Source organism: Haliaeetus albicilla, chromosome 2 (assembly GCF_947461875.1).
Source record: "Haliaeetus albicilla chromosome 2, bHalAlb1.1, whole genome shotgun sequence".
NCBI classification, from domain to species: domain Eukaryota; kingdom Metazoa; phylum Chordata; class Aves; order Accipitriformes; family Accipitridae; genus Haliaeetus; species Haliaeetus albicilla.
Window position 1 is genome coordinate 73,908,355 of NC_091484.1, and position 24,482 is coordinate 73,932,836.

At 44.0% G+C, this 24,482-nt stretch overlaps 1 long non-coding RNA gene across 1 annotated transcript in view; it reads left to right on the forward strand.

Moving 5' to 3' along the window:
• Window positions 1-842: 842 nt before the first annotated feature.
• Window positions 843-24,482, forward strand: part of LOC138688560 (uncharacterized) — a 31,128-nt gene continuing 7,488 nt past the window's right edge. The window contains exon 1 of the long non-coding RNA XR_011327435.1: window positions 843-913. This is a non-coding gene — a long non-coding RNA (uncharacterized lncRNA). The remainder of the gene's footprint in view (window positions 914-24,482) is intronic.

The following is a 24,482-nucleotide window of genomic DNA, read 5'->3' on the forward strand; positions in this document are numbered from 1 at the left end:
TGTTGTTGTTGAAGACAGCTGACTTGAATGGGTTTTGTGCAGAGATGTTTTGAGGAGGATCTAGAAGTCCACAGATGGTGTACTTTTGGATTTGCAATATCATGGCTTGATCTTTTGATGAGAGGAGGGAGAGACCATTGAAGCACTCAGCTTCTCTGAGGCAAGGGCAGCAATTTCTCACCTGAGGTCCTGAGAATATCTGGCAGGCTGGAAGTCCAGGCCAGGTCCTCCTACAAATGGTGAGACTGCATTGAGGGGAAACGTTCTCAAAGGGTGTTTGTTTTTCATAGTTGATTGCTTTCTGTGCTTTTTTTAGGAGTGGAAGTGTTTGGGATTAGAAAATTCCTGTGGCTCACCAGTGTTTTGGCTTTACTGCCATCTAACCCTAAGGAGTTAGTTGAGAAACCAGAGCTCCAGGCACCTCTGGAAGTAGCTATTTGAGCAACTGATGTCTTAGTAGAGCTGAAGGACTGTTTCCAGGCTGCAAAGAGATGGGCAGTAGCGCTCCATATTGTCCAAACGAGATAATCTGGCATGAGCTTGACCTCTGGGTGCCCTTGCAATGAGCTGGTGGGCACCAGAAGGGGAGACAGGACCACTGTGGGACTCGTTTAATCACTCTTCAAAGCTCCCATCAGGGCAGTTATCTGAGCACCTTTGTCCTGCAGAACAAAGTACTAAAGGTTGTGCTTCTGAAGTTCACAGACTGTCTCAGAGCCAATAGGACTTTATGTTGCCAACACACCCCTAGGGGGGATTGTCTGAGACTGCCTGTCAATGTAAACCAGCCACATGATGCAATGAGTGAGGCAGCGTGGCTGGAGACCATCCTGCTGGTTGTCATCCAAACCATGTGGACTGCAGTCAGTTGCTCCATTGCCATCCCCTCAGAGAGCCGGTGTTTACAGAGCAGGTAGGTTTTGCCTGGAACCAGCATCTCATTTCTTCCAAGCAGGGAGTTAGGGATCAAGAAGAAACAGGAACCACTGAAGTGGTAAAAAGTATAACTGGGAGTCTTTGCATGGGGTGGGTCAGCTCCCACGTGGTGCTATGCTTTCTGAAATCCTACTGAAATGGGGGAATTCTGGAGGATGCTGGAGCTCTGGGAGATTAGTTTCATTCCGTGGCTCTTCCATAGACCTCTGATGATCACCTTGAGCGGCTGATTGGGCTTAACAATCATGCTTTTAATGGTGATTCCCTTGCATTTGCATGCTATATGCATGAACAATTCATCCAGTCGTGTCCAGTAGGACTGATGCAGACTCCAGGGAGCAACTTCGGTGATTGCTGAGGCAATCCTTTTGGGTTTGGTGTCTCCATGGACAAGGACAACAGTCAAGAAAGGAATTCTTGATCTAGCCTCTGTGCCTCTTTCCTCCTTCTTTTCAATGAAGGTGATACTGCTTTTCTCTTTTCTGTTTAGATTGTTGGCTTTTTGAGGCAAGGGACATTTCTCACTCTTTATGTTTACTACTTTGTACAATATGCGAACACTGATCTGCTGTGCCTCCTGTTATGTGTATATGAATGATCTGGTACAAAGGGCCTCAAACTACCCAATAACAAATACAGCAGACATGCTTTTCAATAGTGCCTTTGCCACACTGAAGCCAACAGCTTATTAAATTAACTAAAAACTAAAGGGGGAGCAGAACTTAACTCCAAGCAGTGTGCAGGGCACAGTGGGGTTGGCAGTGCTGAACTTTCATGATGCTTACACTCCACCAGCTCTCTGCCCTATAGTCTGAACACTCCTTGGGGCCGCCACGCCCCCCAGGGCTGCCTTTTCATCAGTGGCCAAGATGGCAGGTGCTGTTTGGTTATTACTCATTCCTTTTTTTTATTACCTTTGACATGCTAAAATATTGTTTCATGATTTACTCCACTTTGTATTTAAATGTAGCGATTGGAATATCTTTTTATATTAGACTGCAGTTTTACTTTGAAGATGAAAAGTGCCATGTATTAAATTATAGTGCAATAACTCATGGGTCCTGTTATTCACAGTCTGCATAACCTGTACTTGAGAAGCAGCATGCTGGACACTCTTCACATGTGTACCTGGATGCCTTTGTTGCTCCTACAATTGCATTTCTGCAGCAAACAAACCGAAAGCATAAAGACTATGAGGTCCATCCGTGTCCTCACAGCTGATACCAGCAGAGCCTCTATTTTGCCTCCTGAAGAAAGAAGAAACCCAACATCACAGCAAAACCATATCTACCCTTTTTTAGGAGAAGGTCACAGACTAGGCAGGCTGAAAAGGCCATTCAGCAAAAATAAACAGAGGGAAATATGACCATCTGTGCTCATCTGAGATGAGCAAATGGTATTTGGCATAGTCATAGTCACAGCTGAGTACCATTACCTTCTGTCCCCTCCAGAGAGGGAGTGTGAACTTCACCATTTAAGCACCAGGAGGTTTTGCAGTTGAACTGGCACTGTGAGCTGTGAAACCTTGTTGTGTGAACCACAGTCTTCACTGCACAGCTCTCCCTGTCTATTTGTGACTTTTCTAACCCTTGTGTGTATGTAAAAAGCAGACAATATGAACCATCTCTGGTGTAACTCCCACCACCTCCTGTGGCTCACAATTACCCTGAATTTGCCCCAGAGGGCCAACGGTGTGGCTCACTGTCACCCCAGAAAGCTGCGAAGCTTGGCATTACAAGGAAACTTACTCAGATACTTTCGATGGAGTTGGTGGCCAAACTCTAGACAGCCCTCTTAGAGCTCTTTAACACGTGTTTTCTCCCGTCTTTGTGGTTGGTTGGTGACATGGCATCTTGAAGCAATAGTCCAGAAATAGGGGGAAAACTCCAAAGGAAAGCAGAATGGTGTACAAAGGGAGCTCTGGTGAAAGATAGCATGTTTTCCTGTGGAGTGATGCTGTGAGGCTTTCTTCTGCCTGACTCCAGTTAAGCCCAAATTGTCATGCAGTCTTGGCTTGCAAGACCAGATGTACTCTGCGTTTCACTGATGGACTCCAAGCACCTTCAGGCATGAGGCAAGGGCATTTTCGGTAGCCCATGGGCCTGAGCTCTGCTGGTGGTAGTGTTTGGTTCAGCTCTCATGTAATGTTGAGTACAAAGTTTGTGGTGTGAAGAGCTAGTCCAAGGCTGAGACGCCAAGTTCAGCACAGCCACCTAGTCAACTTATTTATACTTTTCTTAAATTCCCAGCTCCTGGAATCATACGATTAAATCTGACTCCCAACTTTCATTAAAAGTAAAGATAGGAGTGTGACTACAGAAAAACTGTCAGGATGAGTCTTGCTCAGGACAAGTCTTGGTTTATCTCTTTATCAGACAGATAAACTTGTCTGACTTTGAGGTGGCCTGAACTCTGGTTAAGCAAACCTGGCTGGGGGGGCTCAGGCTGCAGTTACAGATGGCTCTTCTACAGATGTCTTCCAGGACTGCTCAGTCGTGGCTCCATCAGCTTCTCTCCCCACTCCCTGGGGGGTTACGGCTGATGCGACAGCACCTAGTCACCTCCTTGTACTACACTCTTTGCCAGATTTATGAAATAAAGTATTTAAAAGAAAAAAAAGATCTACTAAAAAATACCATCATGCCAGATGGTCTGAGGTGTATATAGCTAATAGTAATAAAACTGCTCCCCTACTTCAGCTGCTGACGTGCACACCTGACGGTAGGTTTTACAGTATCACCAGTGATAACCATGGGCATGGTTCAGTTTCCTAAATACAATATTTAGGCAACTTTTCCTGCCACTTGAAGTGCCGTTGGGTAGCTGAGACGTCCTCATGGGTCGGGCAGATGTGACCCACTGGAGACCTGTGCCTCTCTGCAGTGGCAGCAAGGTCCAGACAGGACAAGCTAAGATAGCCCAGATGGACACAATACTTAGACACCTAAATTGTACCTCATGTTTTCAGACAATTTTCATTGTATAGATAAAATGGTGTGGCTTTTGAAGTACACAGGCAGTTATATTGATACAAAGTGGCTGGATGTGACTCGGGCACACAATTGCATTTCTATAGCCAGAGTGTGCAATCTGATGTTCATGCTGCCCATCTGCTGACCACAAGAGGATGAAGATCCTAACCTGGATAGAAGAAATGGGCAAACAACCCACATATGGCATAAAGTCTTCCCGGACTGGATAATTTCCTTGAATACATTTAGATACATTTGAATCTGGGTTTGGCTGTGGGGTTTTGGGGGGGCTGTGGTGGTTTTTTTAGTTAGGGTACATTTGTGTTCTCTGGCCACAGTGCTTTTGATGGAGGACTAGCCACCCTAGAACTCGGTTTATTGAGTGGTTGAGCCATGATCCATCTACGTTGGCATCAAGGACAGGACATTTTTATAATTGTGCAACTCCATCTGCACTAAGGCGTATGCCAGTGAAATGTAACTGCTTCTAAATGAAAGGATCACACGGATTTGCATAATATATATAGGGATACAGCACACAGGAACATGAAAAGTAGTAATGGGCTTATCTAGTTCCTACCTGTCAACCGAGATACCGCAGCTGTCCTTGTGTATATTCTTTGCCTATTTCTGTTACAAGACTTTCAGTTTAGCTTACCCCTTTTTCACTGAGACATAAGCTATTTTGCTTAACTCACAACAAGAAGCAATTAGTTACCTTGCCAGTTTAAGATGCTGTAACTCAATTGACTGATTGTGTCCTGGTGTTTTAGACCAAGTCTATCATGGCTGCAAATGTTAACTTAATTTAGGCACTCACCAAATGCTTGTTTCTGGCTGGGGTCCAGCTTTCAACAAATGTTTCAATCCTGAAAGATGTATTCATGGAGGATTGCTAATTTGCAGCCCTATTAGTTAGGACTCTTTCTCCAGCAGGTGCTTCTGCTGCAGGAAAGTTATTCTGCTCTCTGGAGGGGGCTATGGGAGGAATACTGGAGCAGCACCAGCCCCCAGCGTACCCGTCCTCTCTCTGCCCCGAAAAATCCAGGGCTCTAACCAGCACTGCTAGCTGTGTAAGCTCATCCAGGCTTCAGATAACTCTTAACAGCAAGACCTTTGCATGGATTTGGACTTTGCATGGATTTGCAGAGATTTGGAGTAAAGCTGCATATATGCCTCAGTCAGCTGCGATGTGTAGATATGACTCAACATTGCACCATGCCCTGGCTGTTAAGTTGTCCTCTGGTGAACCAAGAAAACAAGAGAATTTTGGGATTTAGCCCCCCTCAGCCAGAGCCACCTGCTTACTGCTTGCGGTTTTCCTGGAAGTCACTGACAACTTCTTACGCCTTGTACGGGGGCTCGAAGTGACAAGCGACTGGGTGAACCCCCTCATCAAAGAATTACATTTTAGTTTGAATATGTTGAATTACACCTTGAACAAGAAGCCAGAACAGACTCAAGAGCCTCTGCAAGGAATGTTGTTCTACGGTCACTGTCACCCCTGCAAGAGGGTGCGGGTTTCTACATAGACTTCAAAGGTGGGTTTGTTTAGGATCATGTTCTACCATCACAAATGGACCTTTACTGAGCAAGGGGAGCCATGGATAGCACCAAGGCACTGGCCATGTGAAGAGCCTCACGGCATGATTGCGCAGGACCCAGCCTTTATGGAGCACATCAGGACTCGGATCCAGAGTGGCATGGACACGTGGACAGAGTTGTCACTGGAAGGAAGGGCTTTCCAAATACACACACAAAAAAATGGGATTTGGGGCATAACTGGGGATTGAAAATCAGGCCACTGATCCAAAATGAATCAGTGCAGGTGGACAACTGAGGTAGGATCAAAGAGCCCCACCCTGAAGAAAAACACCAGTCCTTCTTAAGTAGGTAGCTTTCCACAAGAAAACCACAATTCTTAAATCTTAGCCTGTTTCTACCCCTGTCCCAGGGTATCCACTGTGTTGTGTCTCATGAAAAGGAGAGGAAGATTTGCCTGTCCTGAGCAGTGAGACTTCCACTGCTGCCTTTGGGAGAGTCTGTGCCAGAAAATATTTAAGGGGAGTATTCAAAGCAGCAGCAGTTCTCCTAGTGTTTAATTTCTCTAGTGAGAAAAGCACAGGGTGGGCTGCAGATGATCTAAGCATGTCAGTTGTCAGATGAAAGCATTTCCAAATGGCTTTCTGGTTATATTTATGTCTTCTGGCTGAAAATGCATTTGATATTTTTTTCAGATGAGGACTTTTTTTTCCTGCCTGTCTTAGAAAGGGAATTTACTGATTAAAAGTCACTGCATTGACAGCACTGGAAATTGAAGTTCCTTTTTTATCTACAGAACAGGTACAGCCTGTACAGAGGCAGCATAAACCCAGGCTGCTGATGTGTCTTAGCTCTGAACTGGGCTTAACAACCTGGAAGGAAGAGGGAATAAGCTGCTCCTCATGGCCCTGTTAGGTTGCTCTGCTGTTCGGATGGAGAACACTAGCTTTAAATCTGGGATAGGAGGTTTTGTTAATAGGATTGTCTGTTCAGCACGACCACAGCTGAAAACCTCTTGGTGGATTTGCAAAGAAGGTAACTGGATAGCTGTCAGGTACTGACAAGCGTTGATCTTCTGAGTTGGATTTGAACGGCTCAATGATCAGCGAAAGACTTTTCCCACTTCTGAGAAAGCCCCTTTAAGAGGAAAGGGGTCTCCGTTTGACTGCAGAGGAGATCCTGTTACATACTTACAATGAGGATATCACTTTACATACAGGTCTCAGTCTTTTAACAAGCCTCTGAAAGAAGTCTTTGTCTTGTGATTTAGTAAGATCCACTTTTTTTGAAAGATCTGTGCCAAGAAATAAACATGTATAAACTGATTTGGGAAAAATAATTCCACAGCAAGGTAATCGGCTGTACCATGAATAGCAAGGGTTGCCTTACCATTTGGTGTATAGATGCTGCCTCTGTTTGCAAACTTAGCCAATATTGCAAAAATAGACCTGTAGTAAGCAGCCTCCATTTTTCTTCCTCTAGTGGGGCCAAAATACCTTGAGAACAGTTTCTTCTGGTAGACTGTCAGGGCACTGGATGTCAATGTAGTATAGGACACCTGTTTCTGTATACAGAAACAAAAACATAAACATGAAATTAATGGTCATTGACCTTTCAACAGGTATCCGTGTGCATGTAAGAAAAGATAGGAAGTATATTTCTAGCGTATTTTCCTCAGGAAATAAGACTTATACAATGGGAAATAAGACTTATACGATTTCCATGTCTGTGTATATATCCCCTTGCTACCTTCTAAGCCTGCTGGCCTGTTTCAATCAAATTTGACATAGGTCTCAAGACATTTCATTCCTAGAAGTTTCATTAAAATAGACAGTACAGAAGGCAAACTCTCTTAATGCCTTCCCTAGAGAAAGGTTCCAGTGTTAGCATGGCTCTCCATAGACACCAGAGAACGCCTCCAGAGATGTCAAATTTGTGGGAAAACTGGCTTCACTAGTTTTGTTATCTGGTGAATTATACGGAAAGGTGCCACTGTAGGACTTGCTCTGTATGTCCTTCTGTCCCGGAGAAGGGGTGACTCAGGAGCTAAAGCACAAAGAGGAGATTTAAGCAACATGGATGATGCTTAGCCAACAAATCCTTACTGTGGTATGTTAAGGGAGGGAGTGGCTTTGCTTTTCTTTCCTTTAATTTTCACATGAAACTTAGTGGCCATGGTATCTCATATGATTACCAGGAGCTCATGAAGATATATGTGTTAATCAGTTTAGATTAGGTTCCTTGAAGTCCATGGGTAGATGTTTTGTACCAAAGAAACTTTGTACTTCAACAGGCAATGCAAAATAATAGAAGGAGATATGTTCCAAACTTGAAAATGCTAATGCTCAAAAAACCACAAAATACTGAGAGGAAAACTATCCATAGTTTGACTTGCTGGAGAACAGATGCAAGTTTTTGAAGCTTTCTCACTTAAACGTTGAAAGGTTTTTTTTTGCAAAATGTTTCTTTCAGAGCTTTCCTTTCTTCTTCATTTTCTTTTTTTAACTAGCTCCAGTGCAAAGAACATAAAGCAAGTCCTTCAAATGAGTAAATTCATCATTAAACTGGGATAGTGTTCTTTATAGAAGCCGTTTTTCTCCTGAGCTGGCAAATTAAGTCCATATAACAGGGAGAGGTTTTGGTTGGGTAATCTTTACACAGCATATTGGTTTCAGTCTGTACATTGCACGTTATTTAAAAAAAAAAGTGGTGTCAAATATCTTAGGTGGTACCTTGCATACATTGCTGTTGAAATGGATGGTGAATCCTCTCTTGACTGTAAAAGACAGGCCCCAGAGAAAGCTCCAGCTGAAGCCCTAATAGAGGTCACAGTAGGACCTTTAGTGGCTCAGTGCCACTTGAGCCAAAGTGGTAATTCTTTGAGATGGCAGCTGTTACAAGCAACTATCTTCAGCAGGTCCAGAAAGTATATTTGACAGCATTGCTTCTCCTTTTCAAAACATCTCCCATTCAGGGGACATGCCCTATATCGTGGTTTGCTACAGAAGGAAAATTTTGGCAAGGTAGAGGATCTGTCATGTTGTGTGTGACTAGAGGCAATGCAGCACTGTCTGGGGGCTGTTTTCGTGCAAAAGCAAAAAAGTTCCCTAATGATTAATAATCGGGAGGTGTGGGGAAAGGGGAGAGAAAGAGACCAGCTAAATAGTTTCAGCTACGCAAAATTCATGTGGTCAGTAAATCAGTTAATAAACCTGTCTGTTGGAAATGCCCCGGTTTACACTGATCAAAACGTTCCAGCAGGCAGTGCCTCTGAGACCTTACAGCTCAGCAGAGAATTGCAAACTGTTAATCTGAAAAATATTAAGAAGCAAAGCACAAAATAAAACAACCCTCTCCCCCCCATCCCTGAAGTCAAGTGTCTGTGGTTCTAAATGCACTTTGTCTATGTCACCCCCAACTGCTAAATGCTTTCTATTGATTTCTTTCTTACAATCTTTTTTCCCCTGTTTTTCGTACTTTTCCCCCCCCTCTCCCTTTACATTCAGTACACTTGTTCTATACGTACAATGCATAGCTGTTTGTGACCGTTTGGAAGATCACAGCCCTTTCTGTTGTCTGAGCCAACACCACCTTGGGAAGCAGATGCATTTGCGTTGTTCCAACAGGGGATATTCAGCGCAGCAGCTGAGCAAGAGGGGGGTATCATCATATCCCATATATATGCTTCCATTGCTTCCATCCATCCCCTTGCATATGGGAAGGAGCAAAGAGACAGGCATTTCCATCTGCACTAGTCCCACCGTCACGCTCATGCTGCATGTCTCAGAGACCCCCAAGAGGTCAAACAACCAGACTTTGCATGCTGCTGTATAAGGCTTCACTGAGACCAAAAATTAGTAAGTATCCCATAAAACTGGGCTCTTTTGCAGACCAACATGAATGGTTAAGTAACAGGGAGCTTTAGAAGATTTCATGCAGTGGCAATCTAGTTCGAATGACTCTGCGGCCTTTAGCATCATATAACTGTTTCGTCTTTTCCCTTGCCTGCTTCCCCAGAGAAGGAGCCCGCAGAGATTTTCCAGCTGTGTGGGAATGCCAGGGGAGCGCTGGTCGAGTGACACGTGAAGCAGTGCATGTCGGTGTGGGTTGGAGACTTCACAGGGAATGTCTCGCAGGAGGAATTCTAGCTCTGGAGGCTTTAGTGTTTGTGTGGGTTGTTGTGACTGCTGTTGTTTTCTCCTTTGTTTTCTGCAGCTCAGTATATTATAATACAGCAGGGCGGCATGGGAGTTGTTAAAGAAAAAGATGTTCCCCCCCACCCCGCCTCCCTTTAGGAGCAAAAGGGAATACACTTCCTCTAAGATGGAGGTAAAACATGGTGTGCGAAGGTATGAGCCACCTGGCTTGAGGTATATGGGCAAGATGCTTTCTCCCCCCTCCCTGCTTTTTCACCATCCATCAGAGTTGAGATCAATTCAAGTGTCTTGGCTGCAAATTTGGTTAGTGAGCGGGGAAACTATGCCTTTGTTCTGATGCTGGCAAACCTCAGCAAGCTTGATTATCTAAAATAAAACCATCTGCAGCCACTCTAATCAATGGCACATGCATAACAGCAAAAGCTCTAAGCTCATGGCTTGTGTAAAATGTTCATTACATCAGACTGTTGTGCTGCAGGAAAGAATTTATGGGTGAGAGCAAGTGGCTTGGTATTACCCAAACTTGTCATTGAGACACATGTCCCACTGTGTACCCTGTGACAGTTGTCCCCTCCAGTGGCTGGTCCAGTGAAGTTGAGGCTACTGCAGCTACTGGCTGGAGGAATTGCTCTGAGTGCCAGGGTCATTCCTGTGGCACTGCAGGTCCTGGATTCAGGACTCATTACATGGTGATGTTTTCATCAGGCTTGGAAGCCGAGGGCTTGTATTCAGCTCCTAGTCTCAGGAGTGAGGTGCAGCTGATACCACCAACCATGTGGGTCTAACTGGTGACCATATTCTGGATCACAGAGCCTAACTTTTCAGGCATCCTTTGCAAGCTGGAGCAGATTTCCAAGGTGGCTTGCCAGTATAGTAGTCAGCAATGCATTACCTACACATCTCTTGTCTTTTAAATGTGTCCCAGCCTGGGCCAGAGCACATAGTACAACCTTCTCCCTTGAGAAGCTCAATGCAGATACCATGTCTAGTTCCAAGAGAGTTTTCTTAAAAACTGATGGCAGATCAAGGCCAGGAATAAGTTCCCATGCTACTCCTATAATTCCCTTTTTCTACAGCCTTGTGCAATGCAGCTAATGATGCACCTGCCAAGACCAAATATTTCCTCAGGCATGGAAAAAATATGTCACTTCACCACTGGAGCCTGCCCTAACGTTACAGAAGTTGTTCACTGCCATCTTTTCCCATTTGCACTTTTCATGTCAAACTACTGTGCCAAAATTGACAGGCATGGCAAAGCTGGGACACTGAATCCATTATCTTGGCTAATGATAATCGCAGCATCTATTCCTCTGAAAAGTATAAAATTCTGGTCCCCCATGGTCTCTTTGGAGCAACATGTAGCCTGGTACTCGTTAAAAAATTTCTTATCTTTTTCCTCGTGTTTGAACAAATGTTGAACCTGGGAGATCCTCTGTGAGTTTGTGATCTTCCTCCTGCAAAACCCACCTCTTTGTTCAGCAGTACATGAAGTGGTGGTAGACACAGTTGCTTTGTATTCTGAGACAGCGCTTAAAACTAGCCTTTTCCCTTCAAAATCTGATACACAGGTCAAAGGGGCGACTGGTCACATGGTTTCATCTACATGCGCTTGACAGCTCCCATCCTCTTCTGCATATTCATCACTGCCTCTTTCACTGCAAAATGATGTACTTGAAAGTCTAGTCCACATCTGGCCACTTTGGGGACTGATTTATGATAGCAGAGATTTTTTTCAAATTGTATTAATCTTTACATATTGAACGTGGCCCTGGGCTACAGCACATCGGTTTCGGGCTTGTATGCTTCTGTTTTTTGAAGGGTTATGATGTTTGTCGTAAAGATTGATTTAATCAGACAAAATCTCCCAACCTAGAACCAAATCCTAATTTAGCAAACCAAATCCACTCAGCAAAGCATATAAGCACATGGTTTAAGGCAAGAAAGTGTTTAAATTGTGATAGGGTCAACAGTTTTGAAGGATTTTCTTAGGGAGCTCTGCTGAACTGGGTAGGGTGAGCGGAAGAGAAAACCTCTGCTACTTCTTGCACCAAAGTTAGGTCACTTAGGTACAGTGAAAGTGGTGGTGGGAGCCATGGTGATCAAAAGCAGGCTGGCTTCTTGTATCTGCTCATGGAGGCCAGTGCAGTATTGGTGATGAAAGCTTGACAAGGCTTTTTGCAGTCCCACTGGCTACTGTCCCACCAGCTTTAATGCATGCACCCAACTGTCCCACCAGCTTTAATGCGTGCGGTGGATCTGAGCACTTTGCAAGTAATTGCATTGCCCCTGCAGAAGATACTTTGCCAGGGTGACATCTTCTTCTCCAGAGCAAACAGGGTAGCTAGGTGGAAAAACCCCTTCCAGCCTCAGACGCAGGAACAAGACACCCTGCGATCGCTAATTTGCATCCATATGAGAACTCTTAGCCCACAGATCTGCTAGTTTAACCTCCACTGAGGAGAGGCTCAATTAATCCAGGTTGCCTCAGCCAGGGATCGTTCACAGGGGCAGCTATCATAGACCAGCTGTTAGGCTGAAATTTGTTGCCCTCCAGTAACTTTGCTCATGTTTCCAAGCCCTCAGATTTGCTACAGGCGTATATGCAGCTTTGATATTTACTTTTCTGTAACACTGTTTGACCGTTCACCGAAGGGAGATTCTGAGTTTGACAACAGCGCTCAGCAAGGGTGTGAATTTCCAAGTTTTACGCTCATATGTGCAGTTTGAAATTCATCCTGCTGTTGGTTAGTTACATAAGGCTTTCCAGGGAGGGAACAGGAGCGTTACCTTGACGTTCCTACAGCGATCCCACACAGCGTGAGCTGCAAACTGTGACTGCTCGCAGTGTACCGCTCAAACGATCTGCAGACTGATTATGATTCACCGAAGGAACCTGCAAATAATTTTAGATGAAGAGTCCAATCAAGAATCTATTTGCAGACAATTCACAAACACAAAAAGAAGTGAGATTCATTGGATAAATTATGCATTATGAATTATTCATTCAGCTCCAGTTAATGAGGTAAATGGTACTATCAGTGTTTAAAGTTAAGCTCATTTGTATATATTGGGCAGATCAAGGCCAAAGTAAGAGATGAGCTTTTGGGGGAATAACCTGGGCTCCACAGAGTTCAACAGCAGAACTACTAACTACGTGTGCGACCAAGATTTCATCCTTCAGTTGGAACGTAACAGCATGTCTGTGCTCTTGAATCAGAGGAAAAAATAGAAGGTCTTCCTAATGTCAGGTTTGGGTCTCCACATTAGATGCTATTCTACAGGACAATGAAACCAAGACATAAATCATCAGCAAGGAAAAAAAGCTTGAGGTGGCTTCTTTAAAGGTTTTGTGATGTATTCAGTATGGAGATTGGCCTGAGCTGGAAATCTTGGGTCTTGACTGAGTTTTTGCAAGAGTTAAGTGATATCCAGACATCCATCTGTGTTACAATATGGAAAAATCCTGTTGAAGGAGGAATCATGAAAATTTGAGAATGTTCTAAAGCTTTCCTGTTTAAATGAGCTAACTTTGACCAACATTTAAAGACTTCCATACTTAAACCTTGGCTTTAGACCAGCAGAGCACTTACTTAAGCACATGCTTGACTTTAATCACATGAGTAACTCTACTGAAATCAAGGGGAATACTTCTATGAGCAAATGTATATGTAAGCATAAGTCCATTCAGAAAATCCAATGTAAAAGGTTTGGGTTTAGCCACTCAGAGATTTAATCAGAATTAAATAAGAGGTCGAGTGGATATTAATTTCTTCCAAAACATTTTTCTTTCAGAGTCTCAAGATGGATTTAATACCTTCATTTAATCACCCAAGTTTGAAAGTTTTCATTTCTAATCTCCTGCAACCTTGAATACAAGAATTCAGAGAATTCTTCATGGAATTGATTATTACTTTACTGGAAAAGCCCTTAATCCCAAATCTAGATTTTCCTTTGTATTTTCAAATTTTGAATTTAAAAAACCTGATTTCTATTTGTTCCAGGACTTGACATTTTTTATATGAAATGACATTGTCAAGAAACAGGTTTTTTGACATTGCTACACTAAATCTTTAGCAGGTAATGCTTGAAATTACAGGCCACAAATCTCGGTAAGTGCTATTTACTAACATGATAATTGTGGAACAGTCGATGATGTGTTAAGTACCATGGAGTGGCAGTATAATTACAGTACATAGCACGTTACAATATAAATATAAAGTAAATACATGATTATTTCTGGCTTAGGTCACATGGTAAATACTAAGTGCAATTACGGCACCAAGTAATCTGCAGGAACGTGTAATTACTCTTGGGCTCAATTCATTTACAAATCCTTGTCCAGCTTTTCACACCACATGGGTTGTGGAAAATGTGGAAAACAGATTATTCATGGCTGCGATAGCCTCCTTATAACCACAGCCAAACCTTATATATGGATGATGGCTCCTCTGCCCTCTGTTGTGTCCCAGAGGATGGAGGTGAAGGTTGGAGTTATCAAGGCAGCACCGTGTAGCCAGATGTCCATGGAAAGCTGGGCCAAGAGCTCTCTCCAGCTCATTTGACAAACTCAGTTGATGTTATCTAATAGTTTTCATCTCACCAGTTTTGCTTTAGTGAGATCATCTTGTCCCACTTTTGAATTATCCATCGGCAGCACAGACTCTGCCGTGCTCTGCATCCTGGAAGCCAAAGGCTCCAGCTGATTTCTGCTTGTCACACGCTGGTCCCAGGCTGATCCAGGAACCTGCTGTTTTGTAATCTCTAGTCGGATCCCTCTGCTCTACTAGCTAGTAGGGGCTGAGTGGGACGGCTTGGACGATACGGCCAACATCTCCACAGGCTCAAGAGTGAGAGATGGCAGTAGAAGCACCCAGGGCATATGGAAATTCTGTATACCTAATGGAGAGCAGACATTTGATTCAGATGGTGTGAAACAGTCAGTCTATGAAGAGCCACAGTGCATGATACTTGAAGAAAAGTCTGTAAAAGAAAGGAGGAAAAAGTAGGGGAAAAAAAGTTTAAAGCCACCAGAGCATTGTTCTCTTTATCCAGCCAAGAGGGCAATGTGGTACCTCGGACATCATCGGCTGCCTGTTCTCCCAGGCACCTGGCGCCTCAGAGAAGGTGATCCCCGCTGTATTTTGCTAGCCAAGATTATTAGTATTAATCTTACAGTCTGTCAACAGGATCTGAACCTGGGACCTTCACTGTTAAAACCCGGATCCCCTGAGATAACATTAATGACTGCAGCTGTTTGCCATTAGCAAGTCGTGCTCTCCGGGGACTGCTTCTAGGGTAGCTGGGATTTTGGCTTGTTTCTCTTAGGGTCAGCTGTGAAGCATTTGAAGTCGAGACGGGAGGTGGGGAATTGAGTCGGACGCAGCAGGACGCTGCCGTGGTCTGTGCCACTTCAAACCGCCCGGGAGGTGCCGGCTTCCAAGTCAAGACGGCTGACACTTGATGGGGTCTGATGAAAAGAAAACCTCCTGAACTCAAGGATGGGCATCTCCTGAAGCTTTGAAACTCTTGTGACGCTTGGGTGCGGGAACATCCCAACTGCAGAAGCAGGCGCAGGTCAGCTAAAAGGCAGTGTGGCTCTGGAGAGACTGGGGAGGGTTCGGAGCAGACACCGCTGCGTTTTGGCTGCCCTCAAGAGCTAAAATGATGCTTGTCGTCTGAAAACTGCTTTCCTGCCCTCAGCAGGCCAAACACAACTTCCAAGCCTGGGGAGGTAGATCACCCCAAGGCACAGCAAGCAGCCCATGCTGTGTTGCTCTGCCATGGTCTCCTCACGCTTCCCTCTCCCAGCAAGGGGAAAGGCTGTGCTGCTGAGCCAAAACACTGGAGCGGAGATGAAAGGACGTGATCTCTCAGGATTTTTGTTTTATCCTTCTACACTCCCTTCTGTTGTGCTTTTCTTTGGCTTGTTCAGTCCTGTTTGGTTCAGTTTTTCGCTGTCTCCCTTGGCCAGAAGAGAGGTGGAAATAGCAAACAGCCTGAGGAAATATTTCCAGTTGTGTTGCACACACTGCAGTGCACAGGGATAGCTAAATGGAGCCTTGGGGCTAAAACAGGGGAGAAATAAGAGCAACACCAATGATTCTGAATTAACTTCAAAATGCATCTGTATCTTCACAGTAAAACCATTGAAAACTCCTCTAAGGTTCCCAAAACTTTGGATAATGTCTACAAAGAGGTGTCAAGTTAAAATTCCTGCCTTGCATTAGGCTGGAGTATATAATTGCATATTATATGATTATGGCATCAAGAGAAACTCCAGAGCAAGAACATTCTTATTTGTTGCACACCATTTGCTTATCATGAAATACGAAATGCACTTACACTTTGCTACAGCCTTGAGAAATCATTATTAAAATCTGTCATTGCAAGTGAAGACTCTTGCTTACTCTAACCACAGCAAAGGCAGTAATGAAGACAAGAATTATGTGTTACCTAACTGAAGGGAAAAGTTCCTTGCCCTAGTTCACCAGACTAGTATAATTTTTCAAGATGCTGTGTCTAATGCTAAGTGTCTGAACACTCTCAGGTTGTTTAGAATCAATTGGCTTAAATCTTGTGTAATGAAAGTGTATTTGCCAAATAGGCTCAAGCTTATTGCCATGCAAATTAACATTTGCAGGGACAAATTTCTAAGTCCTTCCTCTCTTTGTTGCTTCCAAGATGTTATGGATACAATTTTGCACTTGCAGCTATGTGTGGGTGCAGTTCGTGTCATTTAAACTTCTAATTACGGCATCTGATTGCACCCACGTATCTTATCAGCTACTTAGACACGTCAATGACACGCACCATAACTGCAAATAACTGGGGGTACAAAATTGCATCGGCAATTATTTGCACCCACTGAAGGAGAGGATGGATATAAAGCAGGCCATTAAAGTGTTTAAAATACTTCTCTTACAGTAGCATAAACCACTGCTACAGGGATATTACCTGCAGGAACGTAGAACAAACATTAGGCTGAATTTTGAGCAGCAGCTGGGTTGGCTTTGTAGCACGCATCTAACCAAGGTTCCCTTTATGGGTGCAAAGTGTGTCAGCCAGGTCTGAGTTTACTTACCTGGCTTCCTCTCTTAGGTCTGCTCAGGATCCTGATAGCACCAGCGCTGAAACACTTTCTTCAACCCAGCTGAAGCCAACAACGATGCTTATACTGCACCCTTTAGAAAATGTGCTCTGGCAGTGTCTGAGCCGACACCTGCAAATTCACTGTGAGCACAGTCTGGTTCTTTAAGCAGCCTCAGGGCTTCTCTTAGCAGCCAGAGGAGATATGTCGGTGGGGCTTATGCTTATATTTAAATTTAAGCTTGCAAGAGCTCTGCTGAATAGGGACATAAATGGAGTGAGGACAGTTTAAGCAGAAAGAAAATTAAGCTCTACTCAGGATAATAGGAGGACCTTACTATTATTAATCCAAATAACAAATTGTAGTCATCTTTGGGACACATCCCTCTGCCCCAGTCTCTGTGATCTTGCCATTATTTCCTGGAATTCTCAAGAGATGTCACCAGCACCATAGCAAAATGTAGCAAATACTATGGGATTCTCCTACAACTTTGTGTTAGCCCAACCCTTCGGTACTTGGTTTAGAGACTGATCCTCCACTGGTGCAGTATGGAAGGATGGTCCCTGACCCAGAAACCTTCCAGGCTGGTTCGATTCCCTGTATCAGGCATGGGACATGCAAACAGAATTTGCTCTCATAGGTTCATGAATGGCTGAAGGTAGTAGAGGTACTAACAGGAGCTGGAATACTGGTGGTTACATTTTGAGCACAGCAATGTGAAACCAGATCTGGTTTAATGTCTTTTTTTTTTTTTTTTAAATAGATGTCTTTTAAGTGATAAATGTCCTCATTCAGAAATGGTGTACATTTTACCATGGAAGTTTTGCTGTCTGAATTGAAGTCTCCCACAACAACCTAGGTGTATGTGTCTTCAGATCTTTTTTCCCTATCATGAAAACTTGCAGTTTTTCAGGATTAGATCTGAGCTTTGTGAAGCAGCTGTTAACATTACAGGAGCTAAGCTAGAGGGGGGTTGCTCTTAGAAAGAAACCCTCTCAAAAGTGGAAGACAGTAGGGAGCACAAATATTTACATCTGCAAATACCAGTGGTGATGAAGAGGTCATACCTCGGAGCTGTGCTGATCTAGCTTCTTGGAGTCTGGCCCTGATTCTTCTTTAGAAAGAAAAGGAAAGAAAAAGAAAAAGAAAACCTGGGAGGACTGTCTTCTGTTCTCATTTACCCTGGGGTAAATCCAGAGCAAATTCAATGATCCAAATGGAACTAGTCCAGATTTCCGCTGGCCTAAATGAAAACATTGTTTTCATATACTAGTGGGGAATTCTGCCTTCTTTAATACCATACTTTTAAATTTTGCTATCACCATGGGACACTGAAGTTTTATTTTTTGGCTTATATTTTACCCATGAAAGAATTAATTGCTTCAGCTTCCTAGAAATCATTGCATGATTCAATTTACTCTTTTTCATGGCTTGTTCGAAAGTTGGGCTTAGTTTTCACCACAACCGCTCCCTACTCTAAAACATTATTTGTATCCATAAACTACTGCATGTAGGGAACAGCCAGTGGAGAAGTAAAATAAACACAGTATTGCCTTTTAGCTGGAGTTGCACTCTGCTCCCCAGAAGGGATAACATTTATAAATCAAACATGGGTTTAAGTAACCTTCCGTCTTTGCACAGGATTACGAGGGCGGGCACAGTCCCACTGATTTGAAGATGCAAGGTGCTCACACGACTACGTCACAAAATTTCAAGGATTCAAAACAATAAAATAAAGCATGGTTTAATAAACTAAGTTCTGGGTTCGGGGCTCTGCCAGTGCTGGCCCAAAGCTGTAAGAGCCACGATGAAGTAATTTCAAAGCAGCATGAGATCAGAACATGGTGCCCAAAGTGAGTATTACAGTTTTTTACACAGCAAAAGAGATTTTTTTTTTCCCCGAGATGAAAAGACAGTAATATATGTTCTGGCATTTGAAAGGGGTTTGCATATACTTTACCATCTTGCAGTCTGCAATCATACACACTTATCCTTAACCTGTCATTTCAGTGAATGACACTACTGTAGTCAGAACCTCATTTCTCCCTATTGAGAGAGAGAGGAAATTCTTCTTTGCTTTGATAAAATGCTGTATCCTAGTTGAAAGGCATCCTTCCTGGGAAGCCCCTCTTTGTGCAAGTAGGCAGTTCAGTAACTATTAGTAGCCTAAAATTAACAGTTAGTATAAAATCAGTCAAAGAGGATAGCAGACCCTTTTGCAATGAAGTTAATTAAAAACATTAATCAAGATTTGGGTGCCTTTTGAGAAGAAGAGCTCTCGCTCAATCACAAGGTGTGAGTGTTTGATGCAAGAAGCATGGGGTGCATTTCTGGGTCTGTCGCAGTAGGGTTGCGTGCGATGTTCAGACTGATTTCTGTGGCCTTTAAACTATAAGTCTACCAGCTCTGCCTGTGCTGGGAACACTTTCCAGAAAATTTGTGCTATGGATAGTGTCATTTGAATGACATTATTTCTAGTGGCAAAAAAAAAAAAAAAGACCTGCTATCTACAGGTCACCCCCATACATTCTTATTTTCATTGCTGTGTCTGTTACAGCTCCTGGAAGCTCAGGCTGCACAAATCCTTCAAGCTTTGCTAGCTCGATGCAGGGAACTGGTGCTAGCAGGGGAGAAGATAACAAGAGCTTTGTCTGATGTGGATGGGGCATGAACATTTCCAGAATCTCACTGAAGAAGACTGCAGATGAAGATTAACACTGATGGAAGTGTCAATCTCAGTTTTCTGATTGACTCAGAAGTGATTTCCACTTGGCAAAGCATGTTATGAAGGTGGACTGACATCTTTGCCCAGAAGCCCTGGTCCATGGCATGGCTTCATTCCTCCACAACCACTGGTGACAGCACTGGTATCAGCTTGGGAAAGTGTTTGGCACTCCCAAGAACCTGGGAGCCCCGGCAGGGCGGGTGGGTCTGCTTTTTAGAGAAAAACACGGTGATGCTTGGGAATTGGACAAAAAGTCTGCGCCCTGGTCCCCAAGGCTAGGGAGAGCCCCAGCACTGAAGGGAAAGAGGGGGGCTGGCGAAGACAGATTTGCTCTTGGGGAAGAGGTCAATCCTGCCCTGATGTCCAGTAGGAGGGAGAGAAGAAGTTTCTAGTTTCTCATTATTCTGCCCCTTTTGTTTGGGTTTAAAAGAAAATCCAGTTGGCTATTTCCCTGTGGCTCTTGTTGTGCTAGCCTGGCAGGACACAAGACCAACCTTGCTTGACTGACGTCTGCTCCTGAGGACACAGAGCTGCTGGTCAGACACCTGACTGCAGTTCCTAGCTTTGCTGAAGGATTTTTAACAAAGATTTCCCCTTTTCAGTGCTTCAGTTTCCTTCCTCTTACCCATTGCAATGCTGCTGTATTACTAAGAGTTTGAGGAGCATCTAACTGCTCCCACTGGAGGACCCTACTGTCAGCTGAAGCTCCCAGCCTCCCTGGTGAATGAAGTATATGGTATATAAAAGGGTGCACTGCAGGGCACAGAGATAAGGCATTGGTAATCCAGCCAGGAGTGCAGATAGGGAAACCACTAACCAAATTGCTCTACAATGCATGACGCACACGTGTGTGTAAAGGACATGTTAATTCTAACTCCATTTTGTGTTTCTTCTCCCCAGTGAGCATTGCTGACATCCGACGTGTGTTCTTCGCTTGTTATTTCTAAGGAGTTATCAAGTTTAAGTACTGTCTTTTTCTGTCTTACAAGAAGGGAATGCTTGAGCCTGTTGATTAAACACATCCCTTGCTTTTCCCTGTTCAGGCACAAATTTCCAGACTCAAACTCTGAATGTAATTTCTATTCCTCCCACACCATGTGCGTGTTGCAGAATTTTACCGTCACGTTCCAAGTCTTGCAGTAAAAACTTTTGCAAGTTATTAACAGACAGGATGGGTACTTCAGCTTTGACTGCTCTAGTCTTTTGGGTTGGGCTGGGCTATTTATTTATTTATTTATTTATTTATTTTAAATGAGGGATTCCAACCCTTGGAGATCTGGAGAAAAATAGGTTGAGGCAGGATTGCATGGATCAGTCAAGCTTCTTTGCACCATGCTGTCAGTCAAGGGAAAACACCACATCCTAGATGACCTTGTAGAAGCTTATATGCCCAAATGGATAAGCATGTCACTCGGGTGAAAAATGGCAACCAAAAAGGTACTGAAACTATCTGATCTTACTACAGTGTGTCTAGCAAACTGTGTATTATGGTGCCTCTATTGCTTTGCTATTACACATGTCTACATGGACATGATACAGTGCAGTGTAGACATTATTTTTAATTCATGGAAACTTTAAATGGGAAGCCATTAGGTGCAGAGCAAAACTTGCAGTGTGCATGCCTGTGAGCAAAGAAATGATTGACTGATTTGCAGAGGACCTTTTAGAGGCTTAAAATAATTCTCAGGGCCAGGCTGTGAACCTCATTCTCCAGGAGATCCAATGCTATTCACACATGTAGCCTCCTTGGCTTCACTGGAATTACTCATGGGAACGCTCACCAGTGGGAGTAGGTGGTGCACAGTCTCGCTGTAAATGCTTGTTTCCCTGGATTTCTTGCAGCCAAGCAACACTGATAATTATAGTCACCCGCAGGTTTGAGACATGTAAAATGAGGCACTTGGGAGCCCTTCCTGGAGCAACTATACTCCAGGAGTTCCAGCTCCTGCTATTCTGAACATGGACTTAAGTCTGCTTTCCTGCCTCCCACATTCAGTCTGGACACTGGATTTTCTTTTTCAAGCCATGATTTTGGAACCTTTCTGATTTGCAAGTGATTGATAAGGTGAGGTGAGAAACAAGGGCTTTGCCATCAGTACTAACCACATCCCCTGTTGTGTGACCCAAAACATGGAGTATGTCACCATGGCATCAGCACCCTCCTTGCATCCTGTTGGGTCCCACCACAGTGCAGTTGCTCTGGGGTTTCTTTATGAAGAATGGCAGGAGCCTCCACTGTGTGATTTACATCTTCAGTGGGCTGAATGCTCTCTGGAAATGCCTCTCCCTTGAGTACAGAGGGAAACACGTGTGACTGTCTTCAGGCCACACTCAGATGCTTCATGGGTCTCATAGACCCTGAATGGGCCATCCTGATGCTCACAAGGATTCCTCTGCCAGTATTAGAGAGAAAGAAGCAAAATGTGAGTTGTCCATCCCTTATCTGCGTGTCAATATGTGCAAAACCTGGGTACTCTGGATCTAATAAAATTAACTTCTAAGTTCAGGATGGTGGGGAAGCAGGGTGCTGGAAAGCCACTGTGCCCCTTAGGCAATGAACGGAGAGGAGAACTGCACCAGCAGTGCCTATATAGCCACAGCCCGGGGTGACTGAGTTGGGAAATCTGAACACCATCAGGAGACGGCTTCTGCCAAGAGTTTCACTGATGGCAACCCCCCTGATCCTTCTGTGGGGCTCAGCACAGTAAGGAGTACTTTGGGGACAGTGCTGGGGCACCTCTGAGGAATTGGCAGAGCTGACAGTGCTCCAGAGAAGGTCACAGGGAGCAGCAACCCTAAAGCTGATCTCTGGGAAGGACCCTTTATTCAGTCCTTCAGCTGGGGATGGTGCAGAGGTCTTGGGTCTACAGTGTCCTCTAGAAATGGGTCTGGAGTTGAGGCCAAGGTGGAAGTATCTGGGGGATCACATTACCCCATTCCCTTCTCAAGACTGAAAGAAGACTAATGCAAACAATGCTGCCAGGACATCCTGGAGGTAGGGTCTTCAAATGAGATCACATTGCTGATCTCCTCAGTGCTGGGCTTTCTAACTTGACTCTGCTCTTCCACATCCTACCACTATTTTGACTGCCAAAAAGTTCCAGTTCTTGTCACTCTTTGTGCTTAGTACTTAGGAATAAGAAAATATTGTACATCAAAGCATGTCCTGTAGGGAAACGTCTTCTCTGGAATTGCACTGAGGTTGCTGATGTTTTTCTATCCTTCTAGTGAATTTATTCAGCCACCCTGAGCCTTTGGGTTGGAGTCACTGGCCTCCCCAACCCTGTCCTTCGCAGGACAGCAGCCATTCAGCTGCACAAGTTATTGGAGAGGACTAGTTGAGGAGCAGATGGAACCCATGTGCAAATCCTCAGCTATGCTCCTGCCTGAGCTTTGGGCCAGAATCAAATCCTGTATTTGAGCAGCCTTCTGGCTGTGGAGGTGGCATAGACAAGAAGCCGTGCAACGCAGCTTACAAAGCCAGAAGGCAATAGCAGGATAGATTTCATCACTTCCCTTTGGAAACCTCCACATTTCTCTTCTCTTTATTCCTGTTTTCCTTTATGCTGCTCTCACCTCCCTTCACAAGAGTCCTGTGCAGCGAAGGGGTGAATATCTTTGATATCTTTCTTTCTATCAGGCTGCAGATATGATGAGAGAGAGATTCACCACAGTCTAGATTCACCCATCAAACTTCAGGCGTTTCACCAAGGCTCCTAAATTAGAAGCCTCATTGTACTGACTTACTGCTGTTTGTGCCAGCAGCATCTTGAGAAATGGAGAAATACTGGCATCTTGAGAGCATGATTCACCCTCCTCAGATGTGAATCCTTCTCCTGAGGTGTCTCTCTCTTCTCTGTGACTGTAGCTGGTGCCCAGATAATGACAGTCCTAACTTCAGTGTCTCTGCCTACTTTCAGGTGGGATGCATCTGAGCTGAAATGCCAGATAAGCAAAATAGCCCGTCAGAAGTACGATGGGGAATACGAACAACACAACTGATTCAGTATTTCTTGTGGGAGGAAGAAAAGTTATCAGAACTCTTTAGATCTGATTCTGGGATGATATTGGTCCTTTTTTTCGCCTATCCTCTTGCAATAACCTTCTGGTAACCCACTTTGAGCAAAAGCAATGGCAGTTTTTTAGTGCTCACCTTTCAGGACGGTGAAGGAAAAACACTCCCACTCTTCCCCGCTGCTAACAGATGAGGTGTCCACTGAAGAAATCAAAACAAGCCAAAAAAAAAAAGAAAAAAAGAAAAGATAAAAAAACCCCAAACCCCTACCAGTAGATAAAGTTTAAAATAAATGGTTGCTGCTTTCCAGGAAAAGGACCTAATAGGAAATATAAAACCTCTTGAATGACAAACCTATATCTACCTTGCTAGCAGGTACCACTTTCCCAAAATATTGATGCTTTTAAGCCTTAATCCATCTGTCAGAGGTGATAGGATACTTTTAAAAGGAAAACACTGCTCCAAGCTATTGGGGGGTGAAAATGGAACGGAGTATGCTAGCAAGATGTGTTACCTGTCTTCTGACAGCTAATGTATCTTTCTTCACATCGCTGCGCCTTTGTCCTCTTCTGTTGCCAGATAAAAACAGAATCATTATGGATGTCCCCAAAGACAGCTTGGTAAACACATATGATAAATTAAGTTCTAGATTCTCCCAGTGGGATCTCGGCGTAGACAGTGCGGAGTCTGAATGGGATCCAGGTACATCTGGTCCCTGGTTGTGTCTGTAGCCAGTGAGAATGGCAGGACCTTAAAATGAATAAGGGGGTTTCTTTCTTATTTGTAACAGTTCACTCTTGCCTTTTTTTAAGGCTCTCCTGCTTGTGTGCATGATTTGCCAAAAGCAAGGTAGCTTTGACTTTTAAAAGCCACTTAAGCCATTTAAAACAGAACCGATGAGCCACTCAGGTTAAGGCACCGTCCACACAAAGTTATAGTCAGAGAAAAGCAGGACATCAAATGGAAAAGATGGTCTGGAAGAAGTGGAGGGGAAGCACATGGGTTTGCAGCTGGAGGAGGAAGAAGAGGACATACTATCAAGACAAGT